This window comes from Lissotriton helveticus, chromosome 4_1 (assembly GCF_964261635.1).
Source record: "Lissotriton helveticus chromosome 4_1, aLisHel1.1, whole genome shotgun sequence".
Classification (NCBI taxonomy): Eukaryota; Metazoa; Chordata; class Amphibia; order Caudata; family Salamandridae; genus Lissotriton; species Lissotriton helveticus.
In genome coordinates, this window is record NC_136063.1 from 1,020,494,650 (window position 1) to 1,020,517,588 (window position 22,939).

The 22,939-nt window shown below is 42.0% G+C and overlaps 1 protein-coding gene across 1 annotated transcript in view; it reads left to right on the forward strand.

Moving 5' to 3' along the window:
- SEMA5A (semaphorin 5A) overlaps positions 1-22,939 on the forward strand; it is a 1,863,338-nt gene that overhangs the window by 1,050,096 nt on the left and 790,303 nt on the right. The gene's annotated exons all lie outside the window — the stretch shown is intronic.

Sequence of the window (22,939 nt, forward strand, 5' to 3'; positions counted from 1 at the left end):
CCTCACACCATATGATGTATTTCTTTTGCTTTCTTACACCATATGATTTCCTCATTTCACAAAAAAAAATATTTTGCTATATTTTGTAATGAATACAGTATTAGCAATGTTGAACTTTCTGAAAATATTGGTTTGCCTGCTCTCATCAACACTTACTGATAGAAATGTTTCATTGCCTTAAACTATCCCTTTGTCTACACAATGGGATACTAACTGACAAGAACTAACAGAATAGGCCTGCAAGGATTCTCACGAGAACCTTCCCTCATGTATCTAGTGCAAGACATATTAGAAACTTTTAGATAACTGCTCACTGGCTTGAATTTTTACCGTGGGAAATGGGAGGAGAGACGACAGACCATTGGAAGACTTGTTTCCATTGGACAAACTGCATTGAATGTTGCAAATGTTTTATGTTTTTATATAGGCATGTTCCTAGTTAGAGAGGATTAATGCTTTTGGGGACTTTAATGCAATTCTACCCTTCCCATGCCACCTTACCCTAAATGCTTTAGGCATTATTTTTCCTTTATTCTTGCTCAGATTGATGTGTGCTACTGCAAGCAGTGATTTCCTATTATACATATCTTTTGAACAGTTGCAACTGCAAATTGTTAGGGAACTTGGCTGAGTTTTCTGAACTACTCTTTATGGGGTTCTCGTTCTTTAGCTAACTGAATGCTCCATATTCTTGCTCTTTCCTAAGAGAACTCTTTATGGGTTCTTATTGGGTAAGGACTGTTAGACTAACGCTGTCTATTTAATGCTGACTCTAACAAACCCTTTTCTTGATATTTCTGTTAATTGACTAACCTGAATAAAAACTACAAAAACAATACTAATATTTTATTGTGAAATAAGGCTTTAAAAACCATTCTAAACATCCCATCATTGACTGAACATTAAGGGCCAGATGTATGATCTTTTGTTTTGCATGCGCAAAGGAGTTTGCGACCCATTTGCGCATGCAAAAATCATGTGGGCCATGTACAAACCCTATTTTGGGAGTTGCAAAAATTTGTGCCTTACAAAATAGTGTTTTGCGACTCACTATAAGGAAGGGGCGTTCCCTTCCTAATTGCGACCCCACAAGTCATGTAAGAATGTTTTTCGACCGTAATTGCGGTCGCAAAACACTTGCAGTTTACAACCCTCTTCAAGAGGGTGATAAAGAACTCGCAAGCAGGAAGGGGTCCATTTCCCCTTTGCAAATGCTGAGGAAAATATGACAAAAGAAACAACAACGCTTCATTTTTTTAAAAATGCATCCCGTTTTCCTTTAAGGAAAACGGCCTGTATTTAAAAGAAGAACTGCTTTATTTAAAATCAGTTCCAGACATGGAGGTCTGCTGAGCCCAGCAGGCCACCATACCTGGGAGGGCCAGATATTCCCAATGGGGTCGCAAACTGCGAGTACCTCGTGAATATTCATCAAATTACGACTCGCAATTTTTCGCAATTTGCGAGTCGCTAATGCCAATGGTCGTACATCTGTCCCTAAGTTTCTCAAAGTTGAAGATTATAATTGAAAATAAATTTGTTACAGCTCCATTTTACAACGATGGCCAAGATCCATCTGCCTGAAGACGTAGAAGCGTCAAAGATAGGAGGCTTTTGTTGTAAGTGCTTGTGTCTGCACTTTACCACTGCTAACCATTGTTAAAGTGCTTGTGCTCTCTCCCTAAAACATGGTTAAATTGGCGTATACCCGATTGGCTTATTTAATTTACCTGTAAGTTCTTTTTAGAGTAATATACCATATACCCAGGGCCTGTAAATTAAATGCTGTCGGTGGGCCTGCAGCATTTATTGTTCCACCCACTTAAGTAGCACCTTAAAACGTGTCCCAAGTCAGTCACTGCAGCCTGAATGCAGTTTTAAACTGTCATGTTGACCTGCCATTAAAATTCCTTTGCCAATCCTTAAACTCTCCTTCATTACACATAGGTCACCCCTAAAGTTGGCCCTAGGTAGCCCATAGGGCAGGATGCTGTGTAATGAAAAGATTAGACATGTACTTCTATGTTTTCATTGTCCTTGTAGTGAAATACTCCCAAATTTGTTTTTTCACTACTATGAAACCTACCCCTCCCATAGGATAACAATAGGGACTCCTTATTACATTTAATAAGTTGTAATTTCCAATTGGGCACAAGCAGCTATGTCATGTTTGGGGTCTATGAAATTATAATGATAAACCTTCTATGATGGTAAAGTTGGATTTTTCATTACAGTAATGAACATGCCACTTTTAGAAAGTTAGCATTTTACAGAACATAGCCGTTTTGTGCCTGTAGGCTGTCTTGGGTCACGTGACTGGGTGTAACGGACTTTGTGAATTCCTCCCAGACTGTCACATATTAGAGGGATTAGGTGTTCCCGATTGGGCCCTCTGCTGGCAAGATGGGAGTGGAGCTGAGCACTGCCTCACTTTCAACTGAATAACTTGTGCTCTTCTTTCACACAAATAATTTAATGGACCTAATGACCCAACATTGTTACTGCAGCCAGCTTGGAGCCAGGGCAGGGGAGACCAGAAATTCAAAGCACTTCAAAGCTACTGTCTTGAAGCTTCTTCCGCCTTCCAGAACCAGGGCACCAGGAAATAAATGTGGGACCTCAAACACCAACAGTTCAGTACACTTCTGGACTCGTGGATACTCTTTCAGGAAGAAGGACTGCTGTGCTGCTGGACTGCTGCTCTGAAGGACTACTGCCCTGCTGAATTGCTGCTCTGGTACCCTGCTGTTCCGCTGCCTTCTGCCTGGATGCAAGGACTGGATCTTCATCTGTTGCAGGACCTCTAGAGTGACTCAAAAGGGCTAGTTTGATGGCCTTCTTTTGAGAGCCAAAGAGACACAAAAGGCTTCCTCCATCTTGAGCCCACACCTGGACCCAGCCTGAGGGAGTCCTGCACTTGGCTGCCCTTCCATTCCTGGATCCTTGGAAGAGATGCTAAATTTGTCCAGATAGTTGAAATACAAAAAGAGGGCCTTTGAAACATTTTTCCCCGCAGCCTGGTGGAACTGTGTTCTGCTACAGCCTTCTGCCTCGTCCCACTGGAGATTTCGACTTCCATTTCACCACGGCTTCGACCTAAGGCTAACTGGAGACTATGCTTCCTTCTCGGACACCTCCTACAGCTTTGCCCAGCTGAACTTTACCTTCTCAGAATTTCTTCTAAGTCAGAAGGTAAGCGCTGACTAGGCTTAATCCACCTTGTGTATCCGAACTGCACTCTATTGCGGTCTGACATATTTTTTTTACTTTGGCCCAGTGTCGCGTTACTTGATTTCTGCAGTTGGTGCTTTGATCTTTTAGGTGCTCGTTTTACTACAGACTTTAAAAATTCATAACTCCAGTTCTGCTGATTGGATTTTTGTCATTTTGGTGTCAAATAATTTATGAAAATGCACTCTATTTTACTAAATTAGTTTTTATATTTTTCTTATGTTATTGCTTTTTTTGCTGTTTGAGTGCTGCTTAAATACTTAACACTATGCCTTTAAATTAATTCTGACTGCTTTTGTGCAAAGCTACCAGAGGGTTAGCACAGGTTAATTTAGTAACTTTGGCGGTTCAGTCTGAAAAGGATTGTGATTGTTGTTTGAGAAGGGTTCACACCCTCTCCTTTGCCAACAACTCAATTTATCACAAGATTAGGTGTGAGAACAACTGCTCGCAGGGCATTGGCAATCCAAAATAGTGACGTCTTCCTAAACAGCTAATCCTAAACATTTAGTCAGCACATTCCCACCCTAAATGCAGTCAAGGGCAGGAGTAACTCTGTATCCAGGGTTGGAATGGGGAGAGGTAGCCCTAAAATTGGAAGGAGTGTTGTGGAAGGGGTGACTGCTCTGCACCCTGGAAAAAAGGGTTAGTGAGTGCAAATGCACATGGTGGGCAGCTTTGTACACCTAAATTACGCAGGTAGAAATGATTTCATAAGGGTGTGAGATGAAATCCATAAAAGAATTCCAGAATGACTGGAGGGAAACTACAAATGTTGCAGCTTACCAGGAATACTCCAGGATTCATCTGTGAATTTCAAAAAAGTCAAAACTTCACTCAAAAAGTAAGAGCAAATCCCTGGGAGAAAATGCCCATTTTTTAAAATGAATGCCCAGTGTGCCTTTTTGCTGCAGAATCCTGTAAAAATAATCTAAATATATGAATTTCCCTTGAATTGTTTTTCATCTTTAGCATGTCCCTATCTTCCCTGGGATGTGTATCAGACCACGCCTAAATTTAATTAAAAGGCTCTTTTCCTCACATGAAAATCTAATGTGGCTTTCCAATAGACACCTCAAATAGTTTGTCAATGATGATTGGTGGAAATTACCATATTTTTCATGGTATTCCTCCAGGTGTTTTTGCCTTGACTGTTTTTTCTGGCTATAGAACTCTGTGCACTTTACCCCTGGTAACCAGAGGCAACGTGACTGTGGACCCCCTTTCAACGGGATGAATTTGGCCCTGAATACCCTGAATACCCCTGATTTGCCTATTAAACTTACCTATAAGTCACTAGTGCATGGTACCCACAGGATACCCAGGACCTGTAGGTTATAAGTCACTGCAGTGGGCAGCAGCACTCATTGTGCCACCTACTGCAGTGACCATGCAAACATGACTGCAGGCTTGCTACCTGTAGCATGTAGCTTGGCTGTTCCGTTTTAAACTGCCAATTCGAGTTGACAAAATAACTCCTTTTTGACATGTCTAAAACCCTCATTTTAAATATTGATAAGTCCTCCTTAAGTAAGCCTTACTGGCCATTGAGACAGGGTGCATGGCATTTCAAAACAGCACATATACAGGTTTAATGTTAAATATATCCTTACATTGAAAAGGTCCAAAATGCCATTTTACCACTAGTAGAGTTAGATGTTCCATAGGAAATCATTGGTGTTGATCCAGCTCGGCTCTCAAACAACCCTCACAACTCATCTCATTTAACTCAGGAGCTGACTTAATTTTACTCATCGGTGGGGCCCATAGCACTGCGAGTCACACATTCACACACAACACACTGCTTCTGAATCAGTGAGAACAAAAGGCGAGCTGCTGTACAGCAGGATACCTTATTAATCTAGATTTAAAATGGTATACATTAAATACATATTCCCTTTCTCTAAAGTTATTAGGAAATATCATCAAGGCACCCCACTCTTTTGGTCGATGGCCCAGCTGGTAGAAGTTAGTTGATGGAGATTAAGACCAGCTCAATCACAATATTCCCATTATTTTATCATTTACCTTGTCATAACTTTTAATTTAAAGGAACAGAAAACTCAGATATTTTATAAAAGCATTTATCTAAATTCAGTCAGAAAAGAAAATAGCATTTCAAACGAAAATTTTAGCATTTATTAAAACATTCAAAAATTAGAAAATTTTGAAAACATATTACTGGTCTGCCATAGACAATGACAGAACTACAGCGAAACAGGTTCCCAAGCGGACTGTCTTTCTAACCTCCTCGATGTCTACCTCCCAACAGGACTCCGCATTCGATCTATTGCCACATCAAAGTTTAAAGTCCAAAAATAATTACGTCTTTTCTGCATTAAAAAAAACGTTCAAACCTACAGCATGTCGTGGTGCGCAATAAAATTCACGGAACCAACTTTTTTCCCTTTTTCATGCGGGCTCTTTCATACCCCTTTTCCCTAACTATCGAACTCAAAATTGAAACTTTTAGGGTCCACACTCATTTCTCATTGGTCCATTCGAGGGGTGGTGATGATCACCTCATGTTCTACTTGTCCAAACCAGTTAATAAATTTGCTATGTCATTCTTGTATACTCTCTCACAGCCAAACTTGTCCACTTTGCAATTTATCATCCTGTCCTTGTATATTTTGTACATCATGAAGTTACAGCATGCTTGTTTCCTAGGCTTTTAACTTCAAGCATCCTTTTGGCACGTCTCCAGTGTCCTAGGCTAAGTTGACCTTGACATTTTTCACTCCGAGCACAAGCCATTCAAGCATCTCTAGCACAGTCGCGCATGCGTAGGGCCATGTTTCACGAAGTCTCGCATAAACAGCCATTTTCGAACTAGGCCGCTCGGTCCTCAATAGGAACTAATATGAAAACAAACACAACAGACGTTAGATTTAGAATTTGAGCCCTTCTGTTTACCTCCCACCATTCTAATTTTCCCAGTTAAGGTTACCTAGCAAAAAGCGTACACATATGCGTCATTTACTTACCAATTTCATTGTTTTGCCACACAAACGTTTAATAAAAGCACAAATACACATTTTTATCCATGTCATTTTAAAAATATCACAGCTCTTTATTAGTATTACCTTTTGCAAATCAGCAAGTTAGTTTTCCCACGTGTAACTTTATTCTGTGTATGCTTGGTTGATTAAGTCTCATGCTCGACACATTTAATACGTTATTGTTATGAGAGATTGACTTTACAAGGGGTACACAAAATGTTTTGTCTCTCCCCTGATCCATCAGTGTACAATGCTAAATTTAATATTGCTATCTTCACCTAGCAAATAACTGCAAAATGAATTCTTATACTTTTAAAACTATTTATTGCAAGCAGTATTCACTAGTAAAGTAAGATTTGTAATAAATATTTTAGAACAGGGGTGTTTAAAAAGTTGCCTGTTACCTGTCTAAGGACTCTGTAAGGCTGCATACATGAGCTTCAGACTGTCACCCGGGAGCTTAATAGCCCCTTTGATGAAGTATGGACTTGCTCTCAGAGATAAGAGAACGTTTTTGGATGTGGGGAGGTGCTGTGTTTTTATGGCAGGCGCAATATATAGGCTATGTCCCGGAACTTAATTAACTTCAAAGAGGCCTACCCTATCACTGACAAATGTAGTCAACACTGCCACAGGCAAGTATAACTAACAGCTGGGCCTTTCACCTTCCTTTCCAGTGGGAAAAGGTCTGCCCACAGAACTGCTTTTGAGTGACCACAGATGAGTTGTTAATTTCCCTGGCCACTCCTCCAGGGTACTGTGGGGTTTGTTAACAGTAGAGCACACAGGAAGTGATGTGAAAGTGGGTAGGGTCAACCTTGGAAACTTTAGCCCAATTAGTTAGGCAGTGGTGAGTAGTGTCCTACATCCACAGGGTAACACTCAACATAAATGTGCCCCCAGAGTACGCTCCTCAGATCACTTCTGGATCTGTGGAAGAACAGAAGAGGACTGGACCTGCTGTCTGTGACCCGAAAACAGCCTTGACCTGCTCTCCTTCTTGTACCCAGGACAAAGAAATGGACTACAAGGGAAAACAGGTTCACCTCCTGTTTGGGCAAAAGGGTCACAACAAGCTTCAAGAGGCCTTTTCCTGCATTCCCTGCATTCCCTGCTGATCAGTTCCCACTGCCCCTGCCCAGCCCCTGCCCCTGCTGCAGGCCTCTGCTGAAGTGAATCTTATGCCCCAAATTCTAGTCCCAGAGTCCTCTTCTCTTAGCTGGTGTTAAAGTGTCTGCCTCCTAAAGTTTCCTAAGAGGTAGGGCTTAGAAACTTTTTGCCAACTTTTTTTTCTGAGAGCCTGTATGGGACTGGTATAAATCTACCATGCCCGTCCACCATGGTTGCATCGCTTATAGGATAGAGTTCACTTGCACCTGCTACAATTTCTCCACAGCAGTAACATCAAGACTACTTCGGCCACATCCTACTGCCTTGCCCCGCTGTGAAAATCAGGTCTGGAAAAGTCCAGTCGCAGAAAGCTTCACCATACAGACCTGCTGTGTGTATCCAATCAATGTCGAGGGCTGTTTGGGCATGAAACCTGGCATTTTCCCACGTGCAGCTTTCCTGCTTTCATTAACAACTTCACCACGATTTTGGACTTCAGTTACCTGTCATCATCAAGCTCAGCTTTGGCCTCAGCCTGCTGGCTTGCCCTGCTGAAGACCTTTTTGCTCCATAAAAGTTTTTATGTACGAAAGTAACTTTTTAACTGGAACAAATCTGGTCCTTGTATCCAACCCACACTCCATTGCATTCACCTTTAAAACTTAGCCTTTTCCCGATTGGGAAAATAATGCTGCCCTCTTGGAATTACCGTATTGTCATACCTTCACAACATATTACTGACTGGGAAAGATTACTGGAAATTTACTTCATTTATGAGCCCTGACGAAGTTCATTCGAACGAAACGCGTTGGCTGAGGTTTTTAATCGTAATTACAATAAAAGAATTTTGAATACGATTTGGAGCTTCCGAGCACTCTGTTTGGTGCACCGTCCTTTTGTATAAAAAGGCCTGATCTTTGTTGAAGAATGTATCTACCTTTCTTAGCAAGAAGGAACTTCCACACTCCCCCTATCACCCTAGATCCCTGGGGGTTTGGCTGAGGTGTGTGGCTATTGTATCATTTTTGGGGAAAGTGGCAAAAGTGAAAAACACTAGGCCCTAAATTTGCTGGACACGATGGTTAGAAAAAAAACAATTGTACAATTCCATTAACATACAATGATAAAACCATTTGCTAAGCACTACCCTGAGATCAAAACAACGAAGTTGAGGGATTTTATTTCCTGAAAAACAACAGAATTTAAGACAGGTAGCAAGAAGGTGCCAAACTAGTAAAGGAAGATTTTAAGTTTATAGGGAGACTGCCAGGTTTGAAAGGCAATACATTAGCTAAAACGCTCTTATTGTTCTTGTTTTTCCCCAGGCATGATATGTATCAGTTGCAGTGTCCAAGATTGTTAATGAGAACACACAGGAGTTCAGAAGACATGGCTTGGCAGTTCGGGCTGGGCTGTTCCCATGAGCCACAGGGTCAGACTGATTTGCATATAGCCATGTCTGAACTGGGGTGGCGTGGTGGGCTAAAGAATGGTGATGGATTAAACCCAGATCAGTTGACTGGGGGTGAGTGTTTGATTTGCTCAAACGCTCCGTCCATCATCCCCTTTTGTATCACAGGAGTTCATGGCACTGTTTGCAGGGGCTTTTCTCAGTTCCAAGCGGCTCATTTTTCTAAAATAAAAGAGGATGCTGGCAAACAGCAAAGTGTGTAAGTGTGTGCGCACTTTTGGAAATCCATAACTCGGGACTGCCTCTTTGAAGCCATGCTAATGATGTACTAGTGATCATTAAAAATAACAATTATTATTCTGTGTATGCACGTTTACCTGTGTAAAGAAGACATCTGAAGGACAGTCTAGAAGCTTCACTGTCCAAGAAGATGGATCGTAAATACACAGTAAATGTTGGTGAGCAGGTGCACAACATCGATAATCTTAGTTTGAGCATGAACATAAAATGAGTTGAACCATGAGACCTAGATAATGTGGTGCTCTGCAACTGAACTGTGAGAACTGCAGGACGCAGGACTACAATGTCTACTTTTAGGTAAGGGTATTTTTTGACCTGTGAGGTGCAGGAAATGTCCAAGTCCATCACACAGTTTTAGATCGAAGACTATGGTGGTTGTCTAATTATGATGAGAAAAGGGGTTTTCTGAACAAATATATCAGTCACAGTGGATAAGTAAAGTTGGGGGCTAAGGTTGACAGAGCTGTCTAAGTATAATTTAAAACACTAGGTCACGGGTGAAGTTTGTTGAATGTCATACTTTTTGCATAGCCATCTGCTCAAAAGAAATGGAACCTTTTTGCAAGTCTTTGCTGAGGACTGTCAGATTGGACCCAGGCTTTTGGGGCCTGTAAATACAGTGAAAGTGTCAACTGTATTTTAATACCCTGCTTCAGTGAAAATGCCCACAGCATTGGCAATATGTCACAATAACTAGATAAGGAGGATCAGTGCAACATTGATTCCTTGCTTATCTCCTATTGTATTCTGGAGGAAATTCCTCTGGTGAATTCTCCTATAGATTGAGCACTATCTATATCTGAAGATATACAAGCAGTAAATCAGACCATAAGTCGTGATTTAGATTTGATATGAAGTATTGCCTCTGTAAAGACCTAAACCCAGCCAAACTCCTGTCATCCACCTACTGTAATTACCAGCAGGAATCATCCTTGATTATAGTGGTGGGTAGCCCTAGTGTGAGAAAGGGCCGTGCCAGTGGTGGACATCAGCTTTGAAGTGAAAGCACTGCCCTGCTGATTATCATGTTCTGCATGGTGACCACGCAGGAAAACTTAGCAGGAACAGTGTCAGGTCAAAGACCGTGGACCAGATTCACCTTCACGCGACTGTGAAAAGACTGCAATGTTAGGGGTAGTCTGGGGATTCCCAAAGCCTCTATTCACCCTGATTGTCCCCAGTATTACCTTCCCTGGGGTGTGTAAGCACTCCCTGACCAAAGTAGATACCCAGAGATTTGCTCAAGGGTACTCTGCATTGGTAGTGAACCAGAGTGTTCAGGTGTGATCGGAGCAAGCTGCAGGGAAATCCTTGGAGAGAGATATGTGGGCTACCACCAGCTCTGAGCTGACAGGCCCCACTGCTACTACATGACCATTATTCTCCACTGCCACGCTATGTTCAAATTGGTTGTCAAATACCACCACCCAATTTTTACATGGTGGAGATTTGGCTGTCTCCCAGCAGTGATGGTGAGACCTCTAGATGATTGGCACTATCCTCATCTCCACTATCACTGTGTAATTTTGTGCTTCTTAAAGTGTAGTATAATCTTTGCTAGGACAGTATACAATGTCCTTACACTTATCAATATTTCTAATAATTGAAATTGGAGCTTCTTCGCTGTATTAACATAGGGTGGAAAGAATAATAACACTTACTGTAGGTAGCTAAAAAAATACTAACCCAAGTATCTAAGGATGTCACATTGTATAAAAAGTTTAATTCATTTATGTGTCTCCTTTTGGTTACTTCTGAACATTCAACAGGTGTGTGACCTGAGCAACAGGGCAGGGAGGTTAAAATCAAGATGCATGAGTAGTTATCCATCTCCAACATTCTTCGATCCCCACACCTATTCTGTTTCTGGGAGCTGTTGAAGGCAAGTTTGAATAGTTCAGTTTTTAAGTTTTATTAAACGAGTGCAGTTGGGTTTGGAGCTCATTTTGTGACCTATGGTACACCAGAGCCTATGCCCTTGAATGCCTAGTGGTCTTCCTTTGTGCATTATCATCTTGAACGATCATTAATCTAATTGATTACTGAATAAAGGGCTCTAAGTGAGTAAAGGAGTACCAGTGTCTGCAGGTATATAGAGTGCATTTCCAGAGTATGTGTACTGGAATGTGCTCAAGACAATGTGGTGGGTTTCATGTTGTCTCTCCTGCCTAGAGATAGAGAATATCTGGATGCCTTGTTCTGCAGTCTTGGACTTCAGCTGTTAAGTTTTTGGGGAGACCAACATATATATGACACAACAGTAGTTAAAATGCTGCAGAAAGGACACGGGCTGGCCACAGTTTGAATCTGAGGTCCCTGTGCAGGAGTGAGAGGTTTTTTGACTTGGGATGATAAAGAGAGGTCTCCGTGGAAGAGAATCGCCAGACCTTTACTTCTAGATAAGTGGAGGAGGATTCCAGGGCTTGAGAGCTAAACATATGGTAGTGACTTGGGCTCAGAGGCGCCGGAGCCTGGCATCTCTGTCTTGGCAAAGATGGCTCTCCTTCATCCGGTGGAGCAGGTGGGCTGGGCCTATGGAAACATTGCTTTGGTGTTCTGACCCATTGTGCAGCAGGAAGCGGATATGTGTGTTGTCAGCATACATTTGGAAGTTTGCCTCCTCCAATGAGCTGGTCCAGTAGATGCATGTACATGTGGAAAAGAAGGCATGAGACGGCTGATATTTGGGCATCCTTCGGGAACTTCGCAATACTAGAAACAATAACAATGAACACAGCAGCGACATTGATTTTGAAAATATGTACCAGTCCATTACTTTTATAGCTGAGTATGTGTTTTTCAAAAAAGGTGCTGAAGGTTTGTCGTGTGTTCCACGTAAGAATCGTAGCCTGGCATGCCTAAAAAAGATGCAGATTCTTGTACACAAATACCCACATAACTAAAGTAAGGTACTGTAACGATTATATCAACCCGAGTCCGAAATCTTCCACTAAATGGTAATTATATATTTGGACATTAATGGAAAAAGACTTGGGTACACTATATTGCAAGTATTATTCTTCAATTCAAATATTTAATACAGGTAGGGTAAAGCAATTACTCCCATAGCATTTTTCTGCAACAGTTTTTTGATGCTTTATTAACCCGTGACAATTACAGGCACTGGCCTTGGACCCCCCATTTGCTACTATGCATTCACCACGAATCTCACTTCCTACCCCACTTATCTTCACGGAATATTTTAACACCCAAGGGAAAATCTATACACAGAACAACATCTGCATTTTGGCTGTTGTTTGACAGAGTTAACTGGTTCATCTCTGTTGGACTCAAAATCTATTTAAGGGAAAAGGGGAAATAGCTTCTTCTGGGTTGCAGCGACGAGTGCAATAACAAGAAGCAAACTGTAAATGTGACCTGTAGAATTCACCGGCTTTTCTAAAACTAGAATAAAATAATATCTCTGGGTATACATTTTTTTTTTTTGGGGGGGGGGGGGTTTAATTTTTATTTTTATTTTTATTTTTTTATTTTTTGGGTATACATTTATGAAACTTTCCCTAGCCTGTGGATGCCACTCCAGGAGCAATGCATTAGCATTTTCACCCACCCAGTAGCGTATAAGCGTATAAAATAAGTAGCCTGAATAGTGTCCAAAATGGTCAACTATATAATCATCACAAACGAGCAATTATTGGTGCTTATTTGCATAACATAACTTCCGCATATGATTATAAGAGTATTTCTTTATCACGTTCTATAAGTCTCGTCTCAAGCATAAAACCTAGATTAGATGGGCTGCCAGATTTAGGTTTGGGAAAGGCAGTGTAGCCATACATTTCCCAGTTCAATGGTTGAAGGGGTGACCCTGCAGATTAGACTGTGAATGCAACAACCTGCAGATCTCAAAATGACTATTTTTTATTTCAAGCCTGGGCAGCTCCTGCGCTGCTCTGCGAGGCATGCTGTATTAGAGTATGCAAATGCTGCCCCGCCCACTCCCCGCCCATATTTTTCATTGGCTTGTGTCATTATCCTTCTTAAATGCTGGCTTCTGGTTTGTTAACAGGCTTGTTAGCCACTCCTTAGTACTGCCTCATCTTCATTTGTAACCTCTCATGAGGACTGGCCCTTTCACTTCTGTTGTTACACAAGTATGTTTATTTTACTTCATTTATTAATTCATAAAGTTGTATATAGCACAAACATGACCCTTGAAGGGTTTCAGAGCACTTTCCAAATTTAATGAGTTTCTGGTCCTGTAGGCACTGCGTGCAGCACGCCATATGCGCTTTCACTTTCAAAGCAGCCAGGGAGAATTGCGTCCGCTGCTTTGCAATGAAAAGGTCTTGCATTTGCGAGAGTTTGAGCTATTGCCTTATAAATGACAAGAGCTTAAACTCTGGCAAATGCGAGACCTATTGCATTGCAAAAATTTTTGGGGTTAAAAGCACCCCATACAGCGCTTTCACTTTAATGTCGGACACGCCTCTTTCTTTATACGCGGCTTGTCTAAAGAAAGGGGCGAGGTTGCTATTAAAGTGAAACTACAGCATGGGCCACTTTTACAAAAAAAAAGCATTTGCTTGTCAACTTGACAAACAGATGCTTTTTTTGTAAATGCGCCCCATACGGCACTTTCACTTTAATGGTGGCCGCGCCCCTTTATTTAGACGCGGCTCGTCTAAAGAAAGGGACGTGGTCGACATTAATGTGAAAGCTCGGCATGGGGCGCTTTTCCAAAAATTGCATTTGCAATTCAATAGGTCGTGCATTTGCGAGAGTTTAAACTATTGGCATTGGCATTTACAATGCTGGCATTGGCATTTACAATGGCAATAGGCCAAACTCTTGTAAATGCGAGACCTATTGCATTGCAAATGCTTGTACTTTATACCAGGTTGTGCTGCCTTATTTTCGGCTTCTTTACTTGTCACCCCACCGTTCCTTTAAAGGGCTTACCTCTTTTTGGGCCTTTATACCCTTCCACGCTACTTTTTCTTTTAGCTGTCTCTTATTTAATTTCTCTCTCACATTCTTACTTTGCCTTTATCACAGATCCTTGTAGCAGTGAGGGATGTTCCTTATTTTCACTTCCTTCTGGGCCCAACATAAAAGCCTCACTTAAACGGCTATCAGTGCTCCTTTAGTCCGAGACTAATCCTGGCTGGAAACGAGCTGCAATTTAACACCTTGATACCATGAAACCGAGACTCTCTGCTTGTCATTTCTCAATTGCTTCAGAAGTGAACTATGATACAGCAGCGGATTCTTCCCATCTCAGTGTGTGAGAGATATGCATGCACAGTAAGAACTTCATATGTATCTGTATACATCAGGGGTTGCCAACCTGGGGTGCCAGCGCCCCCAGGGGGTGCGAGATGGTATTCCAGGGGGTGTGACAAAGAGGGAAATTAATTATCTTTTTTTTTGTTCGGTTTGTACTGTATGTGGTTCAATCTGCGGTTAAAAAAAAGTATACTATTAGTCTTCAAATGTGATATTTCTTTTGTGGGGGCGTGAATATTAATAAAACATTGCCTAGGGGTGCCGGGCATAGAAACGTTTGGGAACGCCTGGTATATATGAATATATATTATGACCATTCAAACCGTTTTAGCAACCTTAGAATAAAGAAAGATGCGAAAAAAACATCAAAATTTACCAAATAGGGCAGTTTAAATGTCATTTTTACTTTATATTGCATCAGGCCCTCTGAGAGGTAGCTCCAAGCACTCACCATAATTTCCAAAAGACAGATCCCTTTTCTGTGCATCAATTTTATTTTTTTATCTGTTTTATGGAGTTTTAGACTATAACAGCCATAACTGTGTAACACTGGTATATGTCAACATGTAACTTATCTTGTGTAATGACCTAATACAAGTCATCCGATGTATGTGCAATAGCGTGTAATGGCATACACATCACATGAAGTATTGAATGGCTGAGAAATAGGCAGATAATATTAGAGGGTGACAAACTAGGCAGAAACACAGTGAGGCCTTTTCTACCAGGCAGGTTCAGGAAAATACATGTAGAGGACAAGTATCCATTACATTTGAGAATAGACGTACTTGTATGATATAACGTAAGTAGCACAGGATGTAATGTGACTTCTATGGTGATGGCCACTAGCCCCCAAAAAATCCTTAGACGAGGCGACCAACAAGCACAAACGACAAGATCCGTAGATAAAATCTGGAACATATGGGAGGGAAACCACTCTGAAAGCCAACACATAGTACATGTGAAACTCTGGCATGAAGGATGTATTGTGTCATCTTTTTGGGAATTTTGAAGTAAATGAATGAGTTTAAAAAGGGCAGTCCTGGAAACGATTTTGGGATATGTAAGATTCCACTCCATTTCTGATGCATTTTCTTTATATGGAGGTCTGATTCCCACCTTAACCTTGAAGCCCTAAAAGTGAAATTTGGTGAGCTGTGTCAACGCAGTGTATACTCTGGTGACATCCCCCCTGTTCTTGTTAATGTCTAACAGCCTTATTCATCAACGGGCCGTTTTGCGAGCCCCTAATAGCGATTCATAGCGAATCGCTATTAAGGACTCGCAAAACGGTATTCATGTAGAAATTGCTAAATAAATAGCGATTCCTACACATTCCTTATTTGCGAGTAGCAAATTGCTAATCACAAATAAGGAATCCCACCCCATTCATTCCTATGGGCCAAAAGGCTCGCAAATAAGATAGCGATTTAAAGGGTGCCAGGGGTGTCCACAGGACACCCTGTAGCACCCCTTAAATGCAAATTGAAACAGGTGTTGCGCACACACATGTCCAAAGGACATGTGTGTGTGCAACATGCAACTTAGAAAAATGCTTTTAAAAGCATTTTTCTAAGTTTTTGCTATTTACCGAGAGGTCTGACCTCTCGGTAAATAGCGGCCCGAAATTGCGAATTAGCAATTTAAAAATGGTTGATGAATTGCATTTAAGGAATCTCAAATAGAGATTCCTTAAATGTAATTCCTCGCAATTTAGCGAATTAGCAATTACCGAATTTTGCATTTGGGATGATGAATCCCAAATGCAAAAATTGCGCTCGCAATGGGCCAGATTCTCAGAATGAATCAGGCTGTAAGTGCTTCCAGCACCTTGTGTGTCTGAGGGGGGTCAGTTTGCTGTGGCCTAGTGCTCTTAACTACACCCAACACCACCATGAAGTGCAAAAACTGTCCTGAGCGTAAACAATGTAGCTGTCTAATAGTTTTAAATGTATGGTATCTATCTACACCATACACGTCTCCCAGTGAAAGAACCCCAACCTCCTATCAGGCACTTTTGTCAAACGCACAAACCAGCCACCTGAGCTCAGAGTGAGTTCACAATGGCAAGTTTGGAGAAAAGTCAACCCAATTACCCATCATGTGTAGGATTATGTTCAGGAGTAGTTTGCCACTTACAATACAGGATTATCCATCCACGCCACAGTGTTGATTTACTCCCATGACACCACATACTCGTGTGGTGCCCCTCCACCCCTCCGTGTTGCGTTCTTTTTGTTGATATTTTCTTTTTTTGGGGGCGGGAAGGCCTGGTATGTGCAATTTGCTGTTGGGATGCTCCTTTCTTAATGTGCACTTTTGCTCGGGTTTTATTAAATTGTATTTATTTACCATTCCAAGAGAGGGCCCCACCATGATGTAATGATTAATGAGGAAAAAAATATTGGCCGCTTAGTGACGCACGCACACATATATCATCTCCCACGACTGCCACAGTGTCATGACGCATACATGCGCATGCATCTTGTCATACACACCCCTACACATCATTAAACTTGAACATCAGCGAATAACTATTGTTGCCAATGTGAAACGCGACTGGCGAAAAATGCCTCAGCAAAGCCAACAGGACTGTGGCGGGACTGATTGGCTTTACTAAGGCTCGTTTCTTTTCCGCCCAGCACTCTGTGAGAGTGCATGTGTGTTCGTGTTCTCTCCCTCGTGTGCTGCTTCCTCATTTCAGATCCCTTCTGTGAGATCCCCGTGTTGCTCACTTACCCCCTGCGCTCCGTGCTCCCCTTCGCCCCGCCATTGCTGTCCTTCCCTGCCCACCCATCCATATTGCACTCGGGAGGCCGGCCAGGCGCCATTTGCCATTGAACTATTCCTGCCTCTTTAATATGCTTACTCACATATGTTTTACTTTCATTTACCGCGGCAAGATTGCCATCTGTCACTGTGGAACAATAAATGAAAAGGTTAAATAAAGAAAAATATGCCGGGCACGTCCTGATGATATTGTGTTATAAATAAGCACACGCATGCGTCCTCACATGCAGCAGATTTCAGTTTTTTCTTGATGCTGTTTTAGTTTGTCAGAAAGGCCTTTTTTCCCTTTTCTTTTTGCTGATGCGGAACAGCCCTGGCTAAAGGCGTCTGCGAGCTTGCACCATAGGGTAATGCCATTGAAAGGCGAGACGTGCTTGCTTTCCCATTGTTTGTCACAAGTCACAACAGGCAGTTGAGTGCGGCTCTGTATCGAGAGCCCTATTCCTACAGTCTGCAGTCCTTCAGGTAATAAACTCTGATTTTCTCTAGGTCACTCCATTAATATACATCCACGACTGTGGTATTCTCCGGGAGAGACACAATTGAGGAAATGCTCAAAAAACGAGCATGGCAGTGATCTGAGCGCCCCCTGCACACACACCTCCCGCAGCGCAGACATGCCCCAGGACCTTACCATGCATGTGGACGGGCGTGGGCGTGACCACTGCAGTCAGAGCTCCACTAGCCAAGGGAAGGCTGGCACAGAACGGACCCTGCGGTTTTCATGGATTGCTATAAAACTTTTATTGACTGCGGTCTGGAACACCACACACATACCTTTGCAGCTGCTGCAGTCCCGGTTGGCACAACATCAAGACAATCTGTGTGTTGCCAAAGGGTGCCACCGGCAAGAGACTGCAGACAGTCCCCAGAAGCATCGAATGTGGCTGGCGAAGAGAAGAAGGGGGGTCAGAATGTTACCTTGCGAAGGTGGCAGACATCCTTGCCCCAGCCCTCGCTGTGGTGCAAGGGGCCCCACTACCTCAGGGCGCCATACTTGGCAATCCCACATCAGAAATGTTCGCTGTTATCCATAGTGCCACAGCTGAGGAACCCAACTACTTAATACTAAATCTTTTTTTTAAGATGATTAATTAATCTCCCTTAATGTATGTAGTGCAAAAAAGCTTGTTGTATTGTATTACTGCATTGAATAATTTAAAAGCCTAATAAAAATACTTGAATCATCCGAAACCAGGCGCTGGCACTGGATTAGAGCTCCATGCTCAGTACAAATTAGAGCACTAAAAAGGTTTTTTGGATGGCACACTTAGGCCTGATCAATTATGAGGCAGGCGGGCTAACATCGCAAGGCCCCCTGGACATATTTTTCAGGGGGTCCACCTCATTTCTCGTTACCCAACTGTTGTAACCTGTCAGTGACAAAACTGAAGGAAGCAATGAGAAAGTATTTGCTGGAACACGTTTTCTTGCTATATCTTTGCTTCTTCAATCGCATACTCTTTTCAGTAGATTTAAATCCACCTAGATTTCCAAAGTTGCTTCTTTAATGGGTTTCGGTGACATTTGTTCTTTTTAATGTGCTCGGGGCTTTGTGCAAAAATAATGTGTTTCAAATGGGTCAGCATAGAAATGGGCTTTGTGTGCAAAGACCGTTGGCGTCAGTGCATTGAAGTAGTAAATTGGGAAAGCAAGCAGTTTGAAAATACGCGCCACATTATGTCTGATGGATTCGCAAAATAATAGGTGACTTACAGCCAGATTCATCAAGCCGAAATCGGCTCGCAAAGGGCTAGATTCTGAGAACTGGCCCTTTGCGGGCGCTATTTTTGCATTTGGGATTCATCATCCCAAATGCAAAAATCGCAATGTTAGAAATCGCTAAATTGCGAATAATTGCATTTAAGGAATCTCAATTTGAGATTCCTTAAATGCAATCCATGAACCATTTTAAAATTGCGAATTCGCAATCTGGGGCCGCTATTTACCGCGAAGTCTAACTACGTGGTAAATAGCGAAAACTTAGAAAAATGAACTTCAGTGCATTTTTCTAAGTTGTATGTTACACACACACATGTCCTTTGGACATGTGTGTGCGCAACACCAGTGTACCTTACCATTTCAGGAGTGCTACAGGGTGTCCTTTGGACACCCTGGCACCCTTGAAATCTCTTCCTTATTTGCGATTCGCTAATTGCTAATCGCAAATAAGGAATGACTCCCCATTCATTCCTATGGGCCTTTAGGCCCATGGGAATGAATGGGAAAGCCATTCCTTATTTGCGATTAGCAATTACCGAATAGCAAATAAGGAAGCAGTAGAAATCGCAAAAAATATTGCGTTTTCTACATGCATCCCGTTTTGCGAGTCTTTAATAGCGATTCCTTATAAATCGCTATTAAGGACTCGCAAAACGTGACTTTGATGAATTTGGAGGTTTGTGGGAAGTGTTTAGTAATCTGTCAGATAATATTCGTATGCATCATCCACGTCTATTGCTCCTTAGGGTCTCACGAGTAATAATAATACTCAGATGGATTTAGAGCTCCCGGTGGGCCTCTGTAGCAGTATTCTCGAGAACGGCCCCAATTGTGGTAAGTCTGTCTTTGGTGGACAGGTGGTGCCGGAAGTAAGCATCACCCGCAGTCTTTCCCCCTCCTTTGAACGAGTGCAAGATGCATTGCATTCTTACATGCATGTACGAAAGTACATGTATCGACAGTGAACTAAAATACAGCATTTTGTTCTTTTAGCATAAGAGTGCATGGTCACTGTAAATGATATTGTCTATATCTGAACATGGTAGAGTTTGAGTTAATAACAAAAAGCTAGCTGTTCTGAGCTGTCTTAGCTATTTATCATATGGAAGAGGTGTGGCGCAGCGGCCAGGGCTGCTGACTCTGGAAGACCGGGGCTCAGGGTTAGGTCCCCGGAAGCAAGTTAGCCCAGCACCAAGTGACTCTTAATCGCTTAATCTTCCAGACGGCCCCAGCGCCTTGACACCCTTAGGGGTAATTGTTTGCGCTATACAAATATCCGTATCATTCTGGATTCCTGCACATTGTAGGCTGTGACATTTTAGTGACTGTCTTACTCTTGCTACCCTGATAGGTATAGGAGTACTGGCTGGTGGTTTAAGCACTCACACAAGTGTAATAAGTTTTAACCGGTGGAGAGCAGTCCCTGATTACGACATGCCACAAGAACCTGGAGTTTGGTCATACCTGGAGTCCACATAGCGAGTGTGGATATTCTCTGGTTTGGTTTTCTAGTCACTCGGGGAAGGAATCCATGGCATTAGATTCGGCTTTGAGGGCCTGAATCATGTACTGTGAATGAGCCAGCATCACTTTGGCTTACCCCCAAAGGTTGATCCAGCAGAGGATCTCCTTTAGTATATCAATATCACTTGGAAAAGTTGGAAATGTCCTCATCTAATCATTCAGTAGAGTGCTCCTCATCTAATCATTCAGTAGAGTGGAAAGATGAAATTAAGGTTTCATTTAACCTGCATGTGCAGACAGGAATGGCGCTGTCTGTTCCTGCAGTCAATGGTGAGTTCAATATGTGTTGGATGAACTTGAGATTAAAATCTGAACGTCTTGCTTCACATATATGATTGGCGAGGTGGCCACGTAATCTTGGGAGCAAAGCGTTCTTTGGATGAAGCAATTTGTTCACATGCCTCTGTGTTATCTTGAAGTGATTAACCAATGTGTATATTGAGTGGACCTTTGCAAACATATGCTCCTATGTTAGGCTTGTATGCTAACGGGTTGTCCTCCAATGCGTTAGTGGCTCAAGGAACAGTATTCAGATGGGCCCTTATCCTGAATATAGTAGTTACAGAAGCGTTCAGGGCCACCATCCCTCCACTCTATAGACAGTATACTGAGGTTATTGTCATGTTTGGCTAGCTCACAAGTGTGTTGATGAAGTCTCTGTCAATGATGGTGGTCAATGACTGTCCCAACTTTGTATGTAAAAAACAGGTCAGATTGTCAGTTGGCATCTAGGACCAACAGAGAACAATAAACCCAATTTTAGGTCCAGCTTAGACATCTCAGAAAGATTTTGGAAAGGAAGTGGATAGATGATATGTACGATGGTAGACAGATCCACAAATAGTGCCTCAACACCTTCATCATCGACTTTAACCATCTATCTATATACCGAGGTAATTAAACACCGAAATATCCTCACTCTGCGCACTCCCGGTCAGGATTTTGCCTAGGTAGAATTCAAGATGCAATTAGGTTTTGCTAAGAACTGGAGCCAAGGTTGATCACCGGCTTGTGGAGTGTTACTGAATATGGATAAAAGGAGATCAGGCAAATATTTTTTTGTAACAAATGGGTGAGTAGACACTTACTTAACAGTGACCTAAGCTCACCCATATTTAGATCACTATGCCAAGGATTACTAATGCTCTTAGAAAGTAATACCAAAAAGACTGTCATTATTTTTATACTTTGAGGGGTTTAGAGCCTGGCACCCTTTCAATTCTTTTACACATTGTAAATGTCCATTCGTTTGTGAAGTGTCTACCTTGTTTTAAAACCTCTCTAAACTGGCAGCTAAGCGTGTTTAATATACTTGAACAGTATTACTTTTGCAATATCCAACTTTTAAATGGGGAAGCCGGAATTAAGTATAATTTCTAGTTATGGATAATTTGGTAACCATACCACATATCCTGAAAGATAGATTCTCACACAGTCTGTACTCTTCTGCAGTAGTTGTTTTAATCAATATAGAAAAAGCCATCCAGCACCAATAACATTGTTCAGCAAATGGTGACGGCTCGAGCAAGTGAACTCTTTCTCTCTTCACTATACATAGTAGATAGGATGAAACAAGTGAATTTAAATCCTCACATTTTACCAGGTGAACACATTCTTAGCTGTTTTCAAAGACCCATTTCTGCTGCAAATAGTTGTAGATGAATTGAATGTTTTCTGTCCAATCCAGCTGTCAAATTAATGGCATCTAATCTGTGCCTCTCATCAATACAACCAGACGAAACAAGATGCTTTTATTGAGGGAACATTTATGCATTTTGCTTATATGAGTAAAGTCATCTCCACAAATTCCCTGGGTGCATTTCGAGATGACTGCTAAATATTTAACCAAAGTGCCTTTTGTGCAGCAGCTTTCGGTTCAAGATCCCTCATTTTGCACACACATAAGCAATGTTCCTTGGAAGCTTTGCACTGCACAAAAACACAATGAAAATCCAGTTGAAGAGCAGGTTGGAGAGAGGCACAGCTGCCTTCTCCTCCTGTCTGGGGACATTCGCAGCCGAGGGAAGGTAGAGACATGGAACAGGTCTTGATGGACCTGTGCTGACTCCTGGCCTGAGACAATATTGAATAGTGCATAATTAAGGAGTCGCTCAGCTCAGAGGTTCCATTTATTAGCATTAAGGGAACCGGGAAGACATACTGGGATTTCAGTCACTCGTGCTGCCGGCTCCACCGAAGGAAAGCCTGATGGCCATTTGGAGGAGTGAAGTCTTTGTTTTACCTGATGATCAGTTCACTTTTTTAACACTGCAGGCATTACCTCAGAAGCATTTAGTTAACCACACTTGCATCCATTTCCACTGCTCTCAGCAATTCCTGTAAGACCATAACTGTGAAAAGTCTAAAGTAGCGTAAGTAAACAGCCACTATGTGAATCTCCTCCACATTTCTTTAGCCAAGAAAGGATTCTTTCCAATTAACTGGAACTAAGATGCACATTGCAAAGTGATCAAGGTTTGACCTATGATTAACCTTGACATAAATGGTTGATTCAGAAGTATTTGGCCTCCATACCCAAGAGTCCATACAAGAGTCCTCGAGCTCCACATTGCTCTGTCCTCCAAGTTGGTGCTATTCA